Raw genomic sequence first — 24,613 nt, forward strand, 5'->3', positions numbered from 1 at the left:
TCCCGAATCACTCCGAGACTCTTTTGAAAAAATGTATCTAACTCTACAGCAGAACTACAAAGTTGCCTTAATTAATTCTTCCATGAGTACTCAGGCAGAAGGTTTGTCCAGTTGTTCATACTTTTGCTAAATGCTTTGTATTTAAATATTTTGTTCTTGGAAGCTTTCACCATTGAGTACTAAAATAGCTGCAGTAATCTTCGTGAGCTGGAATTTCTCAACTCTGAGTCAAACAGATTTTATGTTTACTCCATTTGAGGGAATATTAGAAATTATAATACACATTATCTCTAGTTTGTCTAAATACTGAGTGGAATAGTAAACCTAACCCCTTCGCAGTCCAATGCTTTCCCTACTGTTGCTTAGATTGGCCTGGGAATAGTAAATCTAACCCCTCCAAAGTCCAATGCTCTGCATACTGTCACTTGGACTGGAGCGGGAATAAAAAACTCTATTCTCTTTCCAGTCCGGTTGCTTAGACAGGAGTGGGAATAGTAAAGCTAACCCCTTTGAAGTCCAACGGTGTTTCTATTGTTGCTCAGACTGGAATGGGAATAGTAAACATAACCCCTCTGAAGTCCAACACCTTCCCTACTGTTGCCAAGACTTGAGTATGACTAGTAAATGTAACCCCTCAGAAGTCGAATGCTTTTTTATATTGTGTGCTTTATTGTTATTATTTTGTTTGGAAATTTTTATGTTATTTGTAGAGAAATGCTTTTCACCATTTTCAGTTTATATTGTAAAACTATATTGCTTTACTTCATTTTATTTATAAGAATATTTAATAAAGAATGTAAAATTGTGAAAATATAAATATGTTGAATACATTATTTTTAAATTCAACATACACTATAAAAAATAAGTGTTATTTTAATGTTACTTTTAGTATTTTATTTAGGTTTATATATTTGGTTGTTAATTTTCTAATGTATTTATTTATTTACTGATGTTTAGTTAATTTTTACTTCATTTATTTATTTAGTGATAATACTGAAAGATAGAATATTTTTAAAATTGTTTGTTTTGATGAATTATTTTAAAATGTTATATATATATATATATATATATATATATATATATATAAATATATATATATATCCACCTAAATATATACATATCCATATAATTAAAAAAAAAACTATACTTAAAATTCTTAAATATGAATTATTGAATTATATTACATTTTCAGATTTTCAGGTTGAAATGTTTAAAATGCACTACTTTTAATATGATAATTTATTAATAAAATTACATTTTTTCTGTTTATGGTTGATATTTATGTAAACAATATTTTGACACAATATTTTTGTAATTTACATTGTAAGCATACATGCCTGATGTTTTTCACAGCAATACGTTTGGCACAATAATTTTGCATTATGATATGTTTAGACACAATGGAGTTCATTCCGACCCTGGCGGTCCATGACCGCCATGGCGGAGGGCGGCGGAAGCACCGCCAACAGGCTGGCGGTGCTTCCTGGGCTATTCTGACTGCAGCGGTAAAGCCGAGGTCAGAAAAGGGGAACCAGCGGTTTCCCGCCGGTTTTCCCCTGGCCCAGGGAATCCGCCATGGCGGCGCTGCTTGCAGCACCGCCATGGGGATTCCGACCCCCTTCCCGCCAGCCTGTTTCTGGCGGTGTCCACCACCAGAACCAGGATGGCGGGAACGGGTGCTGTGGGGTCCCCTAACAGGGCCCCACAAAGATTTTCACTGTCTGCTTTGCAGACAGTGAAAATCGCGACGGGTGCCACTGCACCCGTCGCACCCCTGCAACTCCGCAGGCTCCATTCGGAGCCGGCTTCCTCGTTGCAGGGGCTTTCCCGCTGGGCCGGCGGACGGCCTTTTGGCGGTCGCCACCGGCCCAGCGGGAAAGTTGGAATGACCGCCGCGGTCTTTTGACCGCGGTGCGGTCATTCAGCGGTAACCGCATGGCGGCGGCGACCGCCGCCCGCCGCAGTCAGAATGACTGCCAATATTCTGTCAGTGAGCCACCTAATCCATGTTAGCTACTGCCAGAAATGGGGTTATTAGTCTGGGAGGGGGTACTCCTTCCAACTGAATAAACCAGTTCTGGTTACGCCAAAATGTAGTTCTGAGGAATCTTTGCACACCCCTGGACAGCCGAGGCACATGCAACAGGCAATACCTAAGAAACGTGTGCTGAGTTCAAGCAGTACAAACAATTTTAAAATATAGAACACAACACCATAAAATCCTAAACTCCTTATACCAATTTAGAGAACAGAAAAATAGTTAGTGAGAAAAAGACATCAGAGGTCATCAAAATAGGTTAACTGGATAGAGATGTGATTTATTACATTTTTGTTCAATAAGTGCCATGGAAAAAAGTGCCAAGAAAAAGGTGGCAATAAAAAGTCATGGCTGACTGGACCCAGGTGCAATTCAGGCCTACTGCAATGGAGCAGAGGTCAGCTACAACAAGCACATTATCAAGTGCAAAGCTTTTCCTTCTAACTCAGTCTTCGTTTTATGGACGTCAAAATGTTGCAGGGCCAGAAAGGTCCAAGGCTGTGGGAGATCACTGGGAGTGAGCTCCCAGTGAAGAAATTTGTTTTGGAGCCAAAATCTTTCTATGGAAAAATCATGGATTTCATAACCAGAAAACACACTTTGCGTGTCAGTTATCTTTGCAGCCTCGTCCCATGTTACTTCTGGGCTCAGGTACTGTTCTGGCAGTCAAAGTCATCCAGCGGGGCAAAGCTGGAAGCTGTAGTCGGCCAGGTATCCACAATGCCAAATATCATCACTAAAAGGTGCAGCTGAGCCAGTTTTCAGTGAACTCCTAAGAGGACTAGTGGGGTTCAGGCCGCACAGGCGGCCTGATTGTGGTACGAGTTTGGCGGGCGGCCTCTGCCGCCTGCCAAACTCATAATAAGGCCATAAGTGCCTAATTACAAGTTTGGTGGTCGGACCACCAGACTGCCGCAGCAACCATTTTGTGTCCCCAGTCCTGCACCATGAGGTGCAAATCAAAAATCCTGATACTGAGGGTCCAGGACCAAGTTGGAGAGGGCACCCTGTGCCAAGGGCTCATGGTCGTGAAGTTAGGGTGTGTGGGAGGGATGCTGTGGGCCAGCAGAGTGAGGCCACTGGGACACTCATGACCAGGATACCATCAGCCAAGTCTTGGGGGTCTATCAGGAGTCCCAAGACGTGTTGGGCCATGTGCTACCGAACTCTGGGAAATCAAGCAGTCCCTGAGGGACATGATTCAACAAATGGAAAACCATAATTTTAACATTGCTACATTAAAAGGGTACTGAGGGACATCCGTACAACTCTGAGCAGGGCTTTTCCCCAACATCTGCCCATTCCTGTAGGCCAACTATGTCAAGCACAAGTAAATCTGTGGCAGACACAGGAAGGGAGGCCCTGCTAGAGGACCAACCGCTCTCAGGCACCCCTGCCTCTGCAGCAGCCGAACTCCCTGCCCTCGCAAGCAGGGATATCCATGTAAAAATCCAGGAGTTCTGGATGGCAAGACACCACCAATGCCAGCAAGAAACCTCATCCTTACTGTTTCTTCGTATATCACACATTCACTCTGTGGACTGATCCTGCACCTCATTCTATTTCTGATGAGAGAAGTACTCTGGACTTTGGACTACTGATGGTGTGCATCTACGTCTATGATTTCATTCATCATGGCTGACCCTTCACTTTTCATTTTTGTTTTCACCTTTAGCACTGTAGTAAATGCACCAGTTACAAACTCATTGGCTGCTGTCTTAAATTTCACATTTAGCAATGTAGATATGTAAGAACATGTGAACCATACAATAAAAACAAGCTACTTGTGGAAGCAGGGATATGTTGCATGTGCACAATGTTCATCTCAGGGTTACAACCATTCCACACAAACACATACATACAAGTGTCTTGTGAAATAAGTAATTTTATTATATTGTTCAGCTCATAGACTGTCAATATGTCCGAAGCATAGCAAATCACACATGATTGACTCATACTGTGTAAATGAACACAATTACCGGTACACACCTCCGTACATGGATGGAAGGGATATTTCAAACATTGTCCTGTAGAGTAGGCAAACATGAAATTGGTTGATGTCATCAGCTGGAGCCATATCGTCTACCACACAAAAGGAATCCATCATTGTATGATGCAAGACTCAGACAGATGGCAGCACAACAGTTTCTGATCACAGGGTCATTACAACCCAGTGCTTCTGCATCTGGTGGAATGACACAAACAAATGTCAGTGAAGTTCCACTGGAACTTTGCCCAACAATGATGAAACACATCAACAGCTACATATAGTTTATACAAAAAAATAGTGTTTAGCCAATGAGAAGGGAAACTAACATTAAATTTCCTAGGACTACATATTTTCTGACCACATGATGACACACATGATACATCAGGGCCAACACATGACAAGGAACAAGTCCAATGGAGTCTTCCAAACCTCCATCCTATCACTGTGCAAGCTGTCTTGCCACAGGCTTGTATACCCAAAGTCTGTGACATACATTTCCAGGAACATTCCATGTCCACTTTGTATGTTAGAATAGCATCATATACTTCCCAATGTCACAATTGTAAATGTCCCAATGAAGATGTCATGGTGAATGTACCTGAAAAAATCCAAAACCGAGGAGTATAGTTATGAAACCAGACATTTGACACAATTCACATAGCAAACATCTGGAGAATGCAGTCCATGTTATAAATCTCACATAAATAAAGTAACAAGTCCAAAATGTAATTGTGTCAAAAGTTTCCTCATCAGACACACTTTGCCAGATATTTGCCAGAGCTTCAGCTTCTGAGCTTTTCCAAAGAATATACTCCTCACATCATCACAACAAGAGTTCATTGTGCAGTCAAAGTCATGACATCTCATGATATACTTACACTCATGAGAATAAGCTCATGATGAGATCTTGTCGCAAGTCAGATCCTTCCACTTCCCCACTATCATCTTCCTTTGGCATTTCCAAATTCTCACCCACAGGCACTGCAGGCTCCCCCTCCTCTGGGATGTAAGGGGTGATGTTTTGGAACATGCATCAAGCCACTATGATTTCATCTTTCTGGGTGAGTAGAGGACAGCTCCCCCAGTCTTGTCCAGACAGTGAAATCTGACCTTCAGGAACCAAAAAGCCCGTTCAACTGGCTGTCGTGTTCTTCCATTGGCATCATTGAAGCAGACTTTCCTGGTGTAGTTGGATTCCTCAGTGGTGTTAACACCCAAGGGTGGTTGGGATATGCTGAGTCTCCTGTTTTGTAATGAGACATACGTCCCACAATGAGTCACACACGTCCTGATTGTAGCACCTGACATTGTACACACTGTCAAAGGGAGTATATTGGCATCTGTACCCAACAGGCCACTTGTCTTCAGTGTGTCAAGAATGCTGGTGCGTCGCTACTGTCCCACTTGCGATGGTGGCCATCATACATTGTCTTTTGTGTGCAGTCATAAAGCAGTACTTGCCATTGGTAAGTAGGGAATATACAGTTACATGATTTGGGTAACATCACTGTTGGCATCATTATTTGTGCCTACAAGTTAACGTGTGTACTTTGCACCTTTGTATTATCACTCCCACTACTGTTCTATCCATGATCTACCTGGCTTCATGGGATATTGTCTGATTCAATCACACATGTGTGGATGGCAAAATGTATTGAAAAATAGTTTTATATGATGGGTATACAGTTCATGTGGTACCACAGACAGGAGTGTGCCAACATTGTTGGGTCAAACTGCCCTAACCCGGTGAATTTGTACACTGTGACATGTTTTGTTTTTTATTTCTCCTTCTTCCGGCTACTGTACTTCTGACTGCAAGATGGTTGACTTATTAGCCCGCCAATTCATCATGATGTGGCATTGTGTATACAAAAATATGCTGAGTGTGGGACCTGGTGCCGAATCTGTGAGACTGAACTTGGCATTGTCATATGAGTTGATGCCAAGAGGTTACTGAGGGGTGCTACAAGAGCCAACCATTCAAGGTGACAATGTCTCCTACTTGATCCATGGGTATTATGATTGGACATCTTCACTCATGCAATTGAAGTTGTCTGTGATTCTAATTTTCCCATGGGCAATTGTTTGAGGTTCATGTAGTATGCATGTATGTCGTGTTGCAAATGTCAAAGCCACTTTGAAGGACCTTGTGGGTGGGGGCTACTGTACATAATGGTAATGTTTTGTAATCATAGCTGTTGTTCAAGTGTGTTCAGGCACATGGAATGACCCTAATTGTCTTTGTCAGTTCAGCATCATCACAAGCAAGCAGAGGAGACAGGGGTGATGTCAGTGGGGACGCAGCTGGCCACAAGACCTCCAGTCACAAAACATAAGACACAGAGGGACCCAGTGGCCAAGAGGGTGAGAAGGTGCTTCAGACAACACCGGCTCAACATCCGAGTTGACCTTCAGTGGACACTTCCTAGTGGTGGAGGAACACTCAGAACCTACACCTGTGCCATCCTTGTCTGCCACCCCAATTCAATCTCCACCCTCCCTTTAGCTCTCTATCCAGCTGGCCGGGCCTGTTCCCCCAAGAGGGTAACCATCTCCTTCATGCCAGGCACCTCACCCCCTGCCCATATTACTCCTGCTACCCGACGTGAGGAGGCTATTGACCTCCTGAGGAGCATCTCTGTGGTCAGATTGCCATTCTGAATGCCATCCAAGTGCAGGGCATCCAGCTCCAACAGATGGTTGAGTACTTGGAAGGCATTCATATTGCTCTGTCTGGCCTACAGAGATCTTTTTAGGTTTTGGCCTGCTGCCTCACAGCAGCCTTTCACCCCCCACAATTCTGCCCCACCTTCCTCTTCCCCATCCAATTTCCCTATCACCATACCTCTCCCAAGCACACTCAAGCATAAGCACAGACACACACGTAAATAGCCACAATCAGCACATAAACACAAATACCACAAGACACACAAGCAAGCAAACCCTCAACACACTTACCCCACTCACAGCCACCGTCACACACCCAGACACCACCCGACACCAACAGACACAGCCACCACTCACCCCATACTCTAAGACACTACCCCAACGCACACAGTCATCACTCACCCCAGACACCACCCCAACACCCACATACACAACCATTGCTCATCCCATACTCCAGACACCACCGTAACACCCACAGACACAGCCACAACTCACAACATAACCCCAGCCACCTCCCCAATACCCACAGACCCCCATCCACACAAACACTTCCACCACTCCCACCTTACCCATCACATCTACATCACAGCCCACCAAAACACCAATGGCCACTCTTACACTCTTACACACAATCATACACCAAAAAACACAAACATACTCCAGACACACTAACACCCGCACCAATAACACCCACACCTGACGCAAGCACTTCCTCAACCTCCCAACCCTTATCCCTCCGAAACATCCTACCCATCTACCCCAAGAATGGTTCATGATTGCCCTTGCCCTTACCCCTGTGAAACCCCTCTTCCAAAGCAAAAAGGACCCCACCCACACCCTATCCCATTCCTTCCAAAACCAAAAAGAATCCCACTACTCCCAAAGTGAAGGCCACCTCTCCTAAACCCAAACCCACCCATCCAAAAACCGACCCTACCCCACCCAACGGCAATCATTGAGGTGCCCTGAAGGCTCACTAGATGCCCCTTTCTGTGGAGGTGCTTGTGCCAGTGATTTGTGAGGCACGTTGTGAGGCACAACAGTGTGCTCAGCACATTTGATACATGGACTAGCCATTGGCCTTGTCTCCATTTTTGAAGTTATCAGTTGGTTGTTTTGATAGACATTGGTCCTGACATTACTTTTCTAGTTTTTTGATGTTCTTGAATAATTTGTGATGTATGACTACACTTGTGTTTGTTTCACCCTGATTGATGGGCCATTTGATGTGGTTGGTAAGATCTGACTTGGGAACCAGTCCTGGAGTCACCTAGGACAAGGGCAAATGTTTGATGGCTGGATATGTGGGACGTCATCCAACTGGGGTGACATTGCATTGAGTGGTGGTTCTTACGGTAAGTATTTCATCTTGGCTTGGCCAATGTCGAGATCTATTGGATTACATATCCCCCCCTGAGTAGATTGGACATTCGTATCATGTGTGCAAGCTTGAGGTTTGTTTATCCACAGGTGGAGGGTGTTCAATTGTGGTACTTTCCTACACACTTGGATGGACATGTGCCCACGTTAATGTGTATAGCTTACACCTACTTTATCTAAATGTATCACTCATGCTGTTACTGCTGTATTTGCTTTCTAGGCTTGCATTTACACATTTGGAACATATACAGGACACTTGGTTATACTATTGGTTGTCCCTGCTACGTATCATGCCAAAGTTCCTGTGCTAATAGTGTTTTTGAGGCATGTGCAAAGTGAAATGTGTCCCAAGGTTGCAGCCTTCCTGGGGTCCACCTGATGCCACCATACCTATTCTGCAGGGATTGTTTAAATTCTGAGCTTTGGATATTTGTCATACAAATTATTCTGCATCCCATTTACTTTACATTCTCTTGCAATGCGGGTGATATGTGTGAGTCCATGACAAGGATTTTGCATTGAAGGTTTATTTGGGTTCAATGACACATCCATACAGATGTATATGTTCTGTCACGACAGGCCATAGCATATGAACAATGTGAGGGGGTCACTTACATTTCTAGTTGTGACATGAATGAGGATTTGCGGTGCAGTGTCAGTGACCTGGCCAAAGCCGGCATCATGGGGCTGTGATTGGGTCATATGTTGTGCCCGACTCCGACCTGGGGCAAACAACGTATATTTATGCCACGGAGCGCAGCCCACATCCAAAGTCAATGGTGGCCCTTCTCTGTGGAGTTGGAGGAAATGGGTGTTTGGCTTACTGTCGGCTGTGTCCACAATGGTGTCAATTGTGTGCACCATCGAGCAGCACAAGCAGCGGCAGGACGTGAAGGATCAGCTCCATTATGGCATAGAAAGTGTGACGCTGCCTGCAGGTGAGTTTCTGCCTTATATTCTTCAGTTTCTGCCTGCTCAGATGTAGAGGTTGGACTGCCACAGTCATGTCAGTGGAAAGCAACATCATAATTGGTCCAGTGGCAAAACTCCAACAGTAATATTGGCCTATGTTTCTGTCACTGCAGTCTGGTGTTGCTGGTGTGTCAGTGGGACCGCAGCGGTCTTTCACCTATGCATCGTATGTCAAGTCGCAGCCGTGGCAGTCCCCAGACAGCCAAACTTGTAATCAAGCCCTAAGATTTTAATCCCATCTAAGATTATCTCTGGAAAGTTCTGCAAGGACTAGTTAGTAACATAGCCTTTGACATTTAATTGACTTGAGGGCAAACTAACCCTCAATTGTAGTGTGCCCTATTTTTATACACTAGCACATTGCCATGTGGGAGGAGAGCTCCATAGCAGAGGTAGATTGTAAAGTATGGTGAAATTGTACTACATTTAATAAATGTAAACAAAATATAAAAAAAATTGTTCATGTTGCATATTATTGTAAGTTAGTTAAGCATAGTTATTGAAAATGCAGGACAAACTTGAAAGACACTACAGAACATTAGCTTTTTGATGAAATATTTATTGCAATGTAAAAATATTAAATTCAATTAAAATTATTTTTCAGAAAACAATGAAAAACCCCAGATAAAATGAAATGTTTATATTTATTTATGTTAGAAGTTACTAAACCTTATGTATAGAGTTAATTTGCATTAATTGTATTTTTTTTTTAAACAAAGTGATGTTTATTTTTAAATCTAAAAGGGGTATTGAACTATATTAAAATAAAAATAGCATTTTTTATTTATAAAAACAATGTTAACATTTAATTAAAGTTCTAAAGGTTCTATTTAAGCCCATATTTTTCTTTGCCCCTCCTAAAGTAATAGCCTGATTTTTAAAAATATTTTATGTCCTTGTAATTTGTTTCATGCTAGCTGACTCTGTTTCTATTCCTGCCAGGCCCCTCTTTGAGGCTGATTAGTACGACTGCAGATTGAGGGTCATCGGTGGATCAGGACCCACATGGGGCACAGGGGGATACACAACGCCAACACCTTCTTTCCTGCTGCTGTTCAAGCCATAGTGAGAGGCAGTGTAAGGTAAAGTTAGGGGCCAGGGCTAGGGCAGGTGAGCAGGCCCCACTGCTTCACTCTGTGATGACAGGAGAGTCATCACTCATCAGGGTCACTGCTGCCTGACAAACACATAAATCTGTACCATTAAAAGGACAACCACCAAGCAGAGGTTGTGGCCTCCATGGTATGGTGCCAGTGCATTTAGTGCATCCTGGACAGTTGGAGCACTGCAGGTGAGTTTGGCTACTGTGGGTCTTTAGCAGCTGAAGTTTCTAGATTTTGTGGCATTTCTATTTTTTTCACTATGATTTTGCATGATGTTTGTATGCAGGGGCATAGCTTGGTCAGTACATTTGGGAAGGGGTGAGCTTCAGATTTCCCAACAGTCATGCTGGGATATAATGTTAAACTATATTATAGGACAAGCAGGATGCATGAGAATGTCCTAAGGGGCAGTGGAAAGGGAGAGGAAGGTGGACTAGTAGGGGTACTAAGTGAGAAAAACACTGTATTTTGTAAAATTATCATGTGTAGGGCTTTCAAAAGAGAGATGAGAAAGTGTGTGTGTGTTTTTGCCAGTGTGTGCTTGCAAAAATCCCAGGTGAAATCCGACAGACAGTTCACCATACCCGACTGAAAGTATCTGTACTCAACTATTCATCAGAAAATACTTTTATTAATGGGGTGTAACACCCCAAACACCCCCCTCAAGCTATGCCCCTGTTTGTATACCTAATGCATGAACCTTTCAGTTGCTCGTGTCAGAAACTGAAAAGTGCTGCATGCAGAGAGCTCTATTCAAGTTTTAGTTTCCATTCTGGGACAGTGTGTGACACCGACAATGTTGAAACTACAAGTACCAGCATGCAATACAAACATGATTAAATGATCTACTCCGTTAGATCAGACAACTAGGCAACTAAAGTTGTGATCACGGTAGTTATCCTGTGCCAGTCTGAGCTTGTTTTTGTATCTGAGGCTGACACACCTTTATGTAAAATCATCAGACCTAGGTTTAAAGCAAACACATATTCAAATTTGTCTTACAAAGTATAAATATGTCAGATATACAGACCTCACCTTGTTCTACGCAAGTTTGAGAAGGTCATTCAGTCCTTCGGTAAATAAAAGAAATGAAAGACTAAAGTCTGGCTGAACAAAGCCCTGTATGCACCTTTTCTGTTGAGTGCCAATCAAGAACCATTGGCCAGTTCCCTACACTGAAAACTGATATCATTGCCCACCCTCACCTAACCCATGGCCTCTTCTCTCCTCCAGTGGGCACTTTCAGCCTTGCTGAATTCATCCTGTGTCTTTTCATCCAATAACATAGCTTGGATGCCATGGGCCCTAGTGCAAGTAATAACAATGGCCCCTTTGACTGCAGTCCGAATGCTAATATTACAGCAATTATCATTGTTTTTCTTTTGCAGTTTTATGTAGCGCAAACATGACCCAAATGTATTCGAACACTTTCCATAAGCACCAGTTAAATTAAACACATTCATTTTTGTTTTGTTTTAAGCCACAAGATTAAGTGATTTGACCAGAATCACAGGATGTTGAGCTGATTCCAAAACTCGAACCTAGTTTCTGACTTCCAAAGTTGGCAGCTCTGGCACTTACACCACAACCTATCTCCTATGTTCAATGGGACACTCCGGGCCCAGTGCCACTGCACTTGCTGCACCAGTGGTACCTCTGCCCATGTTCCTATTGCTGCCTCAGGTGCCTTTCCAGCCCCAGAACCAGCAGAAGTTAAGTCCAACACCAACTCGTCCAACCCATCATCTCCCTATGAGTGTATGTGTGAAAGAGGCAGTGCTTAATTTGTGCTTGTTGAAACCGGTGCTAAGAACTGGCACTTATTTTGGAGGGCTGGCGCTTATTGTTCTGCCGCAAGCATTTACAGCGAACAAAAGACACATTTGGGAAAGACGGAGGAAGAGAAACAGGAAAATGCTTCACAATGGGGGAAAGCAGAAAGCTGCAAGAGTGAGCTAAAGGGTTAGGGAGGGGCTTTAAATGGATTGAAGAGACCCGAGATGGCTTTGGGATTACGCTGCCTCAGTATTCCGTGTTATCATATTTAATTGCAGAAGCCGCATGTTTAAGAGGAGGGCTTTGAGCACCGGCACGTTTTTATTTACAAATTAAGCACTGGAAAGAGGGAGGGGCAGACTGCCTTTAGTCGAGCAAGCAGTTGATTTTATGTAGGTGCATCTGGAGTGTGTGTCATGTGTGTTTACGGATTTGGTAAATTACATTACGTGTTGTCATTGAATCTATTGTTCCACCTGTGAAGCAACTGTGGGTGAACATCAGTGCTATTACCTGCTGGGACTTCAACAACCGCACTTGGCAGCTTGAGCAGGTGTCAGTCTCACAGGGCAGTTCTGACTATCATAAAATATAAAAATTGTATTTACGGCTCATTTTCTTTTAATGGGAGACTGCTGGTCTCCACTCAGAAGCTCATAACTGTGTACGTTTGTAGTATGATAGACCTGTAGGGTGAGGGGACAAAAGAAACAGAGCATACAGGGCAGGAAGGTAAGTAGAGGTGACAGAAAGATATACAGATGGATGAATAGATGGATTGAGAGAGGGACGAATAGAGAGAAGGATAGATGGAGAGAAGAGATGGAGAAGAGTGGATGGATGCAGGAAAGGATGGATGAATGGATGCAGGTGCAAAGAGAAGGAAATATGGATGGATGCTTGTATAAATAAAGAGGAAGAGCAACATAAATATGTTTATGTATGGATGAAGAAAGGCAGAAATAAAAAAGAAATATAATTATTTGTTGAAATGCACGTAGCCTTTTCTTCATCTAGTGATCCATCCTCCTCTGCATCCATCTACTCTGTATCCATCAACAGGGAGAAACAATTGAGATGACTAGAGTCAAGATACATTTTGAGACTGAACTGCAAGGTCCCTACAAGGTTGAACATAGAAGGAGATTTGAGCGTACATCTGTGAAGATTATATATGTAAAAGATAGGATAGCTGGCCAAATTCTGGTTGGTTTCCTTTAGCCAGTCACTGAGATGCACTAGTAACTGGGGGTAATGGTTAAGGCTGAGCACTTTATTTAAGATTAGTAAAGAGTTACTTCCGAAGTTAGGAATAATAAAGCAGGATGTCAGATTGTGGGTGTGCATTGAAACGGCATGGTGTTACATGAGATTGGCTCAAATGAACACCCACTTGGGAGACACAGTTTGTTTGATTATGGTTCAGAAAAGGCGCTTTACTGATAATTGATTTATATTGCATTTTGTCCTCTGAAGCAAGTGCATTTAACACAATTAGTTGTTTAGCATATAATGCCCCATTGAGACTGATGAAAAGATAAATTGGTGAAAATGGGACGTGTGATGAATTTGATTACTGCTATTATCTTCATTTACCATTCTAAATAAGCTTTTTTAACTGTTTTAAAATTGTTCAGTATATTCCTAAGAAGGTTAATACACTTAGGGGCAAATTTATACTCTGTTTGCGCCGAATTTGCGTCGTTTTTTTCGACGCAAATTCGACGCAAAACTAACTCCATATTTATACTTTGGCGTTAGACGCGTCTAGCGGCAAAGTTCATGGAGTTAGCGTCATTTTTTGGCGTTAACACCTTCCTTGCGTTAATGAGATGCAAGGTAGGCGTTCCCGTCTTAAAAAATGACTCCCAGGCATGTGCGTGGTATTTATACTCCCGGGCAAAAATGACGCTCGGGAGTGGGCGGGGCAAAAAACCCTGCATTTGCGCCTCTTTTTAACGCCTGGGTCAGGGCAGGCGTTAAGGGACCTGTGGGCTCAGAATGAGCCCAGAGGTGCCCTCCCCTGCCCCCAGGGACACCCCCTGCCATCCTTGCCCACCCCAGGAGGACACCCAAGGATGGAGGGACCCATCCCAGGGAAGAAAAGGTAAGTTGTGGTAAGTATTTTCTTAATTTTTTTTTTGTGGCATAGGGGGGCCTGATTTGTGCCCCCCTACATGCCACTATGCCCAATGACCATGCCCAGGGGACATAAGTCACCTGGGCATGGCCATTGGGCAAGGGGGCATGACTCCTGTCTTTGCTAAGACAGGAGTCATGTTAATGGCGTCTGGGCGCCCAAAAAAAATGGCGCAAATCGGGTTAAGACGATTTTTTTGCCTCAGCCTGACTTGCCCCATTTTGGGACGGCCAAACGCCATTTTTCCCTACGCCGGCGCTGCCTGGTGTACGTCGTTTTTTTTCACGCACACCTGGCAGCGCTGGTCGGCTAACGCCGGCTAACGCCATTCAATAAATACGGCGCTTCAGAATGGCGTTAGCCGGCGCTAATTTTTTTGGCGCAAAACTGCGTTAGCGCAGTTTTGCGTCAAAAAGTATAAATATGGCCCTTAGCACTTTACCTGCCATAGCTGTACATTTTTTCATAAAGAAACATTAAGTGGTAGGATCCCGACAAAATTTCCAGTGATGATGGGTGGTAGTAACTCTTCTTTGTTAATGATGTTGCTTATTCACAGAGTGTGTAATGTGACCCTTTTTAAGGTGTAATAATGGCATCTTTAAAGGTCGAGCATGCAGCCAAAACGCGTTATCACAGCCTCCTGTGAACAATAAATTTGGTGAATCGAAGCCCCTGAGTGTCAGAGGCTGTTATTGAGATTGGTGCGCTGGCTGCGATGTGTGTGTGTATATATATATATATATATATATATATATATATATATATATATATATATATATATATAAATATCTGTTGTAGGAGACTGCACCCCTTGTTTTGAGGGGGTGTAGACTTCTACGTTACCACCTAAGCATAAATCTGCATTTGGAAATGACAAATAATAAAAAAGGGTTGAATTACAGTTAAGTTAAATAGTAAATAGGCACACAAATAAATATACATACATATATTTACCTTTGTGAAGAAAGCACTTATTATTCAAGCGCACTAGGTTCAATTTTCGAGAATGAGAAACCAAGGTTTAGTAAATATTTTAGTAAATATGTTTTACTATGGCTAACAGAAAATTACTGCTAGAACTGAAATCCGTGCATTGGTATTCCTCCAAACGTATTGCCATCAGTCCTCTCCCGTTGCTACATTTATTTTTGTTGGCTTTAGGACTATATGCACATTAACATTGCTAAGCAGTACTAATATGCTTGTGCTCTCTCCTTGAAACATAGTAAAATTGGCTTACAGTAGGCCTGGATGGAGTTGACAGAGTCAGATACCATGGAATTCCATGGAGCTGATTAAAAAGTCAGTGGAATTCCGCAGAGGTGGAGTTCCATGACCCGCCAAGTCCTGAATGCTCCAGAACCCGGAAGCGCTAAAAATGTTTGGGCCTGCTTAGCCAGGCCCAGCCCTGCTTAGCACTTCCGATGTCAGGCACATTCAGGAGAGGGCTGTAGGCAATGAAAGATGCAGTTTCAGGCCTCTTGTGCACCATCCTGTCCTGTGTGCAGTGCACATGTGACAGACCGGTGTACAAGAGGCCTGAAACGGCAGCTTTCACTGCCTACAACCCTGGCCTAAATTTAGGCCAGGGCCCTACGCAGCGAAAGCTGGAGTTTCAGTCCTTGTTTGTTTGTGCACCAGTGTGCACAAACAACAAAAAAGAGAGAAGAGATGAGGACTTACCTGGATCTTCTGGGGGGACTCCCCTACTCTCCTCGTCGATGAGTCCGCACTGCACAGTGGCTGCCAATGGCCTCAGGGCTCTCTGCTCCCTGCTCCAGTGCACACTGCAGGCCAGTTATGGGCTGCACGGTGCAAGCGCAGACTGTCTGCTCCTCGTACACTCCCAGCTTAAACCCAACTGGCACATACAATTTACTTAAAAGCCCTTAGTAAAAAAGTACTACCAGTACCTGCAACTTAAATGGGCCTGCAGCACTCCCTTTGTTACCCACTAAATTAGCCTTGTAAACTGCCATTTTTGACCTTGCAAAATAAACCTTTTGTCAGGCCTAAAACATCCTTTTTAATACTTATGAGTCACCCCTTAGGTAGGCCCGAAACAGACTACAGGGCAGAATGCAGTGTATTTTAAAAGTTGGACATGTATCTTTAATTTTTATATGTCCTAATAGTGAAAAATTCCTCAATTTGTTTTTCACTTTTGTAGGGTCTTCCTCTCCCTTAACATCGGGTTATGTGCTTACATTTGATAAGCAATAACATTTGATTTGGAGCAGATAGAGATATGGGGTTTACTCTTGGGTGAATTATAATTTAAGATCCTCTTTAATTGTAAGGTCAGATTTTTGTAAATTATTTTGATCGAGTTTTTAAAAATAAAACACATAAACAATGTGATTTCAATACACTCTCTACGATACACGGGTCTAAGTCATTGCAAATATGCTGCTCAGTGTAATCACACATATCTGTGCTACATGTTGCTCACTGGTGCATTATTTTTTCAACTTGCTATTTATTTCCCACACTGCCACTTGTGGTCCCAAGGGGAGCTCTGTCATCGGATAAACTCAGAGTTAAAGGCACACTTTGACACTTTTAGGATGTCGGCATCTTCTTTTCCCACTTATTTGTGAGTTCTGCCAGTGACCTGGGTCACATGACTGTGAATAACTCTGCTGTTGCACTTTGTGTCTTGCTTCCAGATATTAACACAAAGGAAACACTTGGGAGTGGAGTAATGGGTCATCCTGACAAGACGACTGGGGAGGGGTTGTACTGAGCCCCATTTATACCTAAAAGGTGTTTGCCTCCTACAGACACAGAGGAACTTGACACCAGGCCTGCCCTGGTTTTTTGTCACCCCCAGACAGTTTAGAGCCTTGACAGAGGAGGGGAAGAACTTTCCAGAACCAGATGTGGCAGTAGGACAGAAAGTCCTCCCATGCAAAGGCTGGTACAGGTATAAATATTGGACCTCCAGAGCCTTTCATAAGAATGCCCCTGGATTTGTTGAAGTTACAGTAGAAGGACTGGCCTGCTGCTAGAAGACTGCTCTGCTGCTTGAAGGACTACCTTGCTGTCTGAGAAAAAGACTGGATCTGCTTGCCTTCATCCCAGTCTAACCAGCGTGACTGCAAGGGTCAGTTTGGTGATCTCCTGTGTGAGCTACAGGGACACAAGGCCTCCCTGTGATAGCACCGCTGACCCCCTGCACTGCACCTGCCTGAGCCTTGCTGGCTTCTGTTGGAGTGAGTCCCTGATTACCAGGTGGTGTATCCCCTGGTCTTGGGTCCTTGGCTGGCATCAGAGTGTACGTCTCATAAAGAAAAGATGAGAATATGAAATATGGGCTTCTCGTAACTGTGAACAGGTCTTTTAGTGCTGAAACTCTACCACCAGTGATGACCACCAGTGCAAAGCTCCAGTGTACCCTGCCATTCACATCAAGAAGGACAGTCTAGGAAAACCAGCAAAATGAGACCTGCTCTTCACTCTACAGCAATGACCGCCAATATGAAGCTACATTAGGAACCGTCAGTGATGCTTGACTGGCTCTTTACATTACTATAATGACTGCCTGTGATGTCTTGCCTGTTGATTGCACTACAAGACGATCATCCAAGATGCTCAGCCTTCACTTTGTGGCCTTCTACAACGTGAATCAAACTCTTTGTGCCGGGCATAGAAGGTAACTTTTTAGCAGGGCTAACCTGGGCCCTGTATGCGATTTATTCTTCATCCTGGTCGGCATGAACTTGTGACTTTCCCTCAGTATAACATGAACAGATGACTGCCAGGGGTGCTTTGTGTTTTCAGGCGCAGTTTTCAATAGGAGCTTTAAAACTGAATATTTTAGTTCTACTGATTAGATTTTTTTGTTCCTGTATCATTTTATTTATTAAAATCTACTCTTTCTTTCCTTGGGATTGTTCCCTATGTTGTGTCTTCACTTTCTTACTGTTTGTGTGCTGAATAAATACTTCACATAATGCAATTAAAATATGTTAAGCCTGATTGCTTTCTGGTAAGCTACTAGAGGGTAAGCATAGGTTGATGTAGTGCCTTTTTTTGATTCACCCTGGAAAAGACTGTGGTTGTTGCCTGAGTGGGGATTCCATCCATCTCAAGGTATAAGCCAATTTCTTACTGTTACAGTATACTATTATCAGTAAGCAGTCAGACAGTTCATTGGTTTTGGTGGGCCTGGAGCTGATATCTCTGTGTGCCTGGCAGCTCACCAGGACTTCTTTATGTTGACATCCACAAAATACCCATGCTCGAGTTTCAAATGTAAATGAGCAATAAACAGGACTTCAAATTTTGTTTTTATCTTGTTACATTTGTTGTGTTCAAAGAAAGAGGTCAAGTGACATTCTAGTCTTCTGAAAAACTGTTGCTTATTCTTTTAACATGGTGACTGCTTTATACTTTTCATTCTCTTACTGCAAAGTGTGAGGATTTTGTAAAGTGAACTACGCAACACTCTTGCTTATGTGAAAGGAAACCGTTAGGAAAGCACAAGTGAATTACACTGTTTCTAATTCTGAAGTGTGAAGGAAACAAACATTTTAATATGATCAAAGTAAACCAAGACACTCCACTTAGTGATGCACAAATGACAGATATTCACTGAAATCCAATTTCCACAAAAAATGTAGTTTTCATTTAAAAAAAAATGCAGCACTAGCTACAAACTACATCCTTAACACTATCCTGCTGAATAGACATGGCTCGTTTGTGACATCTGTTCATTGTGTGATGCTTGGGTCTTCCTTAAACCCTTTGAGTTCAGTGATGTAACATTGACAGCAGCACACCTATTCTGACAATTATTTCAGCACCACTGTATTTCAGTGTATTTTTACAGGGCTATGAAACATGCAACACAAATGTCTGCAACTGACACATAACATGCACGTTATTGTTCAATTACAGAGACTTTTAAAAGTGTAAATAAGGTTCACGAGGATGCACCAGGGACAAATCACCTAAAAATAATTATCACAGTGAAGCCCAAATTTTTCACTGGAAAACCAAAACAAACGTTAAAATGTAATTATTTAATTTTATTATACATAATCTAAGGAGTGAGGTTAAAGAAATACACACAAAACCTGGGGAACGAAACTCATCCAGAGTCTCTGTACAGTTAAAAACACTTCAAACAACATCTTCCAGCACTTTGATTCCTTTCCAACAACTTTAAAAAGTGGTTATGCCTTATAATATGATTGCCAGTCCAGTTCTGTGGAAGTAGTTTCAGAATGGTAGCAGGACGACGGAGAATGGCACACCTATGGTCTGTATTTCATAGCAACCATACAACAGTCCTTTAATTCAGTTATAATTATGGTTCAACTCCTCCAAAGGATGTCAACGCTTTTCGCCACAAGTGTTTGAGGGACTTCTCAGGACAAGAAAAGAAAAGGATCCTTGATAGCCATTCTGAGACAAAAACATGGCCACTGACAAAAGTAGGCAAGATCCAGTAGCACACAGAGTTGGCTTGCCCTAGGGGCATGGACCTCTACTTCATTTACCAAGTACCGTCATGACAGATTGCAGGAAGCCTCTGCATCCTCCCAATCTGGCAAGACACTCCATAAACTACAGGTAACTACAAGTCTGGCCCACTATTTTAATGCCTTGTATGGGTCCTAGTTACCGTTGCGGGGAGAAGAGAACTTGCCTACTGATCTCCACATGCATATTTTTATGCATCCAGTCTGTCAGTCTATCTTTCCATGATGGGATAAGATTACCTATGATGAAGCATGCCACATTAAGTGGCTGAAGTTTGCTTATCTAGAAATATTTGGTTCCAATTGGATTCCAAAAGTCTGTCACTGATAGGTTTGTTACACTTGTGAGATATTGCATTGATAAGGAAGTCATGCGACAATTAGTGGTGGGTGTTACTCACATAACTCTGTAGTGTCATTCAAATTTAGAGCAATATTATGCAAGATTACACAGAACTACGTGAAGTGTGTAGCCCTGCATTTAGGTCTATTTTCTTAGTGCACAATGAATTCTTGCATCCAAAGTTGACAATAGGATGCATTTTCCCCTAAGAAAATAATGCTAAATGCAACAGAAGACAAGTAGCACTACTCACATGCTGTTCTTGTGCTTTTGTGGTAGGTATTTTTGCCTCAAATTGCTCTAAATAATGTGAAAAGTTGGAAGCATGACTATGTAATTTTGAGGCAAGAGTAACAAGATTACAGACATTTCTCTGATTACTCCAGTGTAGTTAAAATTTCACTGAGGCTTAGCAACAATTTCTTCTTTTCCTCTCTCTCTCCTTAGGGTAGATCAAGATTTTTTACCTTCACACTAATGTCTTATGCAATTCTTTGGAAAACACTCTGATTCACCCAGAAATGCCTTAAAATTCTAATTGGTTTCGGTACATGATTTACAACGTTTTGTCACACACACACATTTCTCAGTATACCTCAGGGAAGAATGATAGCATTCTCAAATTGTAAGGCCGTAGAACCACTCTAATTTTCTCCCTCTCAGCCTGAATCTCCTCTTCTTGTCATCACTGGGGGCCATGCCACCCTTAGCCATTGCTTCTGGCTATGGCCCTGTTTTGCAGTAACAGTGGTCCTCCCAGTGTGGTGCTGGACTTAGTCCAGCTCAGATCTGTAATACATTTATAACTGTTTTGTGTACGTTTTGGTTGTAGTAACATTAGAAGTGCAATTTGTAAATTGGAATGGACTTATTAGTTTGTCAGTTGATTCATGCCTCTGGCTAAACCCTTCCATAGCTCTCTCTTAACCCTTCCCTAAACCCCTTTCAATTGGTTGTAAGTATTTCCCATTTTCCAGCCACTCCCCATCCATCCCACATTTACTATTGGAAGATATGTGTATGGAGACTGCATTGCATGTAGGTTTGTGAAGAGCATTTTGTAGTATATAAGTAGAACCAATGTAGTACAACAAAACATGCTACAATATACCATTTGTGAATGGACCCCTCAGTGAGTAAGAACTGGCTTTTATTCAGTGAAAAAAATGGCACTCCAGCTACAGCATGACTTAAATATTGAGCATGGACTTCTGGAAAGGAGAATGATTAAATTCAAATGTATGCTAATTATTCAAATACTGCAGAATCTACAATTCCTAAGGCTATATGGGGCTGGGGTAGTAGTTTCTAATCAACACTTCATCTTCCTCTAGCACTTCGAAGCTAAAATGGAGCATCTTGATGCTCCAATTAAACAATTGAGATGGCCAAGACATAGGATCAGGCTGTGAGTCTTCATAGGATCCAGCCTAATGCGAATAAATGAAAGTTTTAAAACACAAGAATTCAAGTCAAAACCATAAGGATTTATTGAAAATTTAATTCATTTTCATTATAGAAGGAAAAAAAAGTTGTTAGATAAATCAAGGGGAATGGAGCATCAGCAATCATAATAGGTCAAAATCAAATCATGCAAGAGAGGTAAAATAAGGTCCACCTCTAAAGCAAGTAGTAGCCAGAGTCAATGTACCGATCAGCAAGAGGACAAACAGAGTCTGCCTTGATTGTAGGCCTAGGAAAGTCAAGTATAAATCATATGATAGAGTCTACACACTTAGGAAAGGAAGGAAAGTCTAAGTACAAGGTATGTAAACAGACAGTCTGTTCTCTAAGCAAGTGCAAAACACTTTGGGACACATCCCTCAAACATCATTATCATGTGTTGTTAGGCATAGAAAGCCACAAACTCATTATCGGCTGATATGAGCTATTAGGGCTGGATTAACAAAGATACAGTCACATGAACCACCCACTTTTCGAATGTACTAGATACATCAAATATACATCGAACAAAAACCTACTTTCCTGTATATGAATAAAGAGGTACGCATAGAAAATGACGGAAATGACATAACATTTACAGAAATACAATATTTCACATAATGAATTGTTCCTAGAAAAGACTTGAACAAAAGACTATGAATGTTGCAAAGGCAAAAATATCCTCTGCATTACTTCATTGTGAGGAAGGCAGATTAATACAAATATTATTTTGCACTGTAAATGCCAAAAATGAGGCTTCTATATTGTTGATTCTCTGAAATGAAAAAGCAAACTGAGAAACACATGCACATGGAGAATGCTCATACATAATTTTCTTTCTGCAAGTCTGAAATTATGTCATTAGCTGATTAAGGCAGGCTCGGGTAGTGTAATTTAAACACATCAAAATTAAGCACTATTTTATTCTTATTAAAAAATGCTCACACAACCACAACAAGAAGCAGACATTTACAACTATAAATGTTCGAATTTCACTCCTCCTTTTGAAGAAGATTACAGTACATATTTTTGGGAAAATAGATTATTAGTTGTAGGGGATGGGAGGGGATGGGAGAACTCACTTAAAATCTGTGAAATTGCATAAAGCATTCATCAGTACCAAAACAGTATATGAAATATGAAACAAAACAGATGTAGGGAACATGAGATATGATTTTTAGACATTTTAAGTTAAAATAGCACCTAAAAGAGTGAAGCATCAATTGCCGTTGTCTGGTTGTGCTAGACCAAGTCCAAGTGAAAAGTTAAGGCTGCCAAGAAGCTACTGCTGTTTGGGTGCAGGGACCAGGTTTGTCCGGGTGGAAAGGTTACATTTTGACTTAGAAGATTTTCTGTGATGGGTTGGGCTGCAGGCTGGATCTGAAGACAATGACTTGGTGAAGCATGGGTCAATGCTTTGTGCAGTCCAAACCATCAGCATCTGTCCAAAAATTGGGCTGGTGATCATGCAAAAAGAAGTGTTTCCTAACAACATTACTTTCAACTACATATACATTTAGCTAGCCCTTATAATTGTCTTCCCTTTAATTTTGGCAATTTCTAGAAAAGCAAATGTTTTGAAGCCATCGAGCTGAAAATGCCAAGTCAAGTGAGTAATGAAAATTATGGAGGATCCAGCATAAATTTAAAATTAGTGGACCTCAATCAGTGGCAAAGACCTGCAAGTGTACCAGCAGACAAGAAAAACTTCCTCTGCCTCCTCCATTTTTTTAAAAATAGGTACAAACGTCCAGCTTCCTAATATCAGCTAAGCATTTGATAATTAGATATTGTCATATCATTCATCAGCTGTTACCCTAGAGGTTCATCTTAAAGGAGCATCAATTTAGGCAACCCATTTCATAGTCTCTCATATTATAAGATTTCTTATTGCTGCATATTAGAGCTTGATCATCAAATAAATTGGGTGTGCACATAATCTGTTTGGTTGCCAACCAGTCCACTTTGGAATCAGATAATGCAACTTCAACTAAAGCTTCATCAATGAGCTGAACAGCAATAATTATTCTGTACACTTTACAGCTAACCCACTAAATTCAAATTCTTCTGATGAATCATAAAATAACGAAAATTAATGTGTCTATTTTATGTTCAAGTTGTTCTTTCCAGTTCACATGGCTTTCTTCGGTTACTTTCAACCATAAAAGCAAACAACAACATTCAAATACAAATTTGTTGATAAAAAGGGTGAGAATAAAATAGAATAACACATGTTCAGTCTTAAAACACATAAAATTACTTTCCTTCAAAATGCACCTGACCCCCTAGTACCTATCATTTAAATTAGACATAGGGTTTTATTTCAGTCTTAGGTGCATAGTTAAAACTTAACAGCTAAAACATTTTTTTTTAAATGTATTCCTCATCATCATTTTTTCCCAGGGAACGGATACGTATATGCCAAGCAGCTACAATATACTTGCTAACCGCACAAGATAGAGGGAAAGAAGTATCCCTCATCATGATCCTTAAGGCAGCCATGCAATGTCTCATCCCCATATTTCTGCACACGGGTCGTAACCACTTCCGTCGCGCAATCATATATGCGGGGCATATAAACATAAAATGTACAATAGATTCTGAAGTGTGAATGCAACTAGGACAAAGATCAGAACTTGGAGTCAAGCTCCGTGTACTACCATAAGATTTAAGAGGCAGGCAACCATATCTGAACTGAATATACAAACTCTTACTTAGTGGATCATGAATTGTATCCATAAATGGTTCAAGATACGGATACCATTTGAAATCAAAAAATTGTAAAGTCAATCTGCTGTGTGTTGAACACAGCAGGTAGTTTTCCCTGACATACATCCAGTAAACAGTTTTCAAATGGTTCTTCTGATCCGTCCTTATACTCTCTGGATGGCTCCAAAACTCGGTAAGACCCAATCTATAAAACAATTTTGAGATGTGATTAAACCAAGGAATGGTAAGTACATTAGGTCTATCTAGGATGTCTTGAATAGACTCCTTATATGTGGATAGCTCAGGGGTGGTCCATACGCGGACCCAGAAAAGCAATGGTCGTAGGGCAATTACATCTGAGATGCATGAAAGACCAAGGTCCCAGAACATTGGCAGCAGTGGAGTATTACGAGGACAAGCCAAAGTTGACCTTACAAAGTTGTTCTTTCAAAATGGACCAACTTTAAATCATTAGATGAAAAATTCAAAAGGAGAGGAAGCAACCCAAATTTGTGCTCCTTTTTAACATAAGAACAGGAAACACCAACAATTGTTTTACT

Source organism: Pleurodeles waltl, chromosome 7 (assembly GCF_031143425.1).
Source record: "Pleurodeles waltl isolate 20211129_DDA chromosome 7, aPleWal1.hap1.20221129, whole genome shotgun sequence".
NCBI classification, from domain to species: Eukaryota; Metazoa; Chordata; class Amphibia; order Caudata; family Salamandridae; genus Pleurodeles; species Pleurodeles waltl.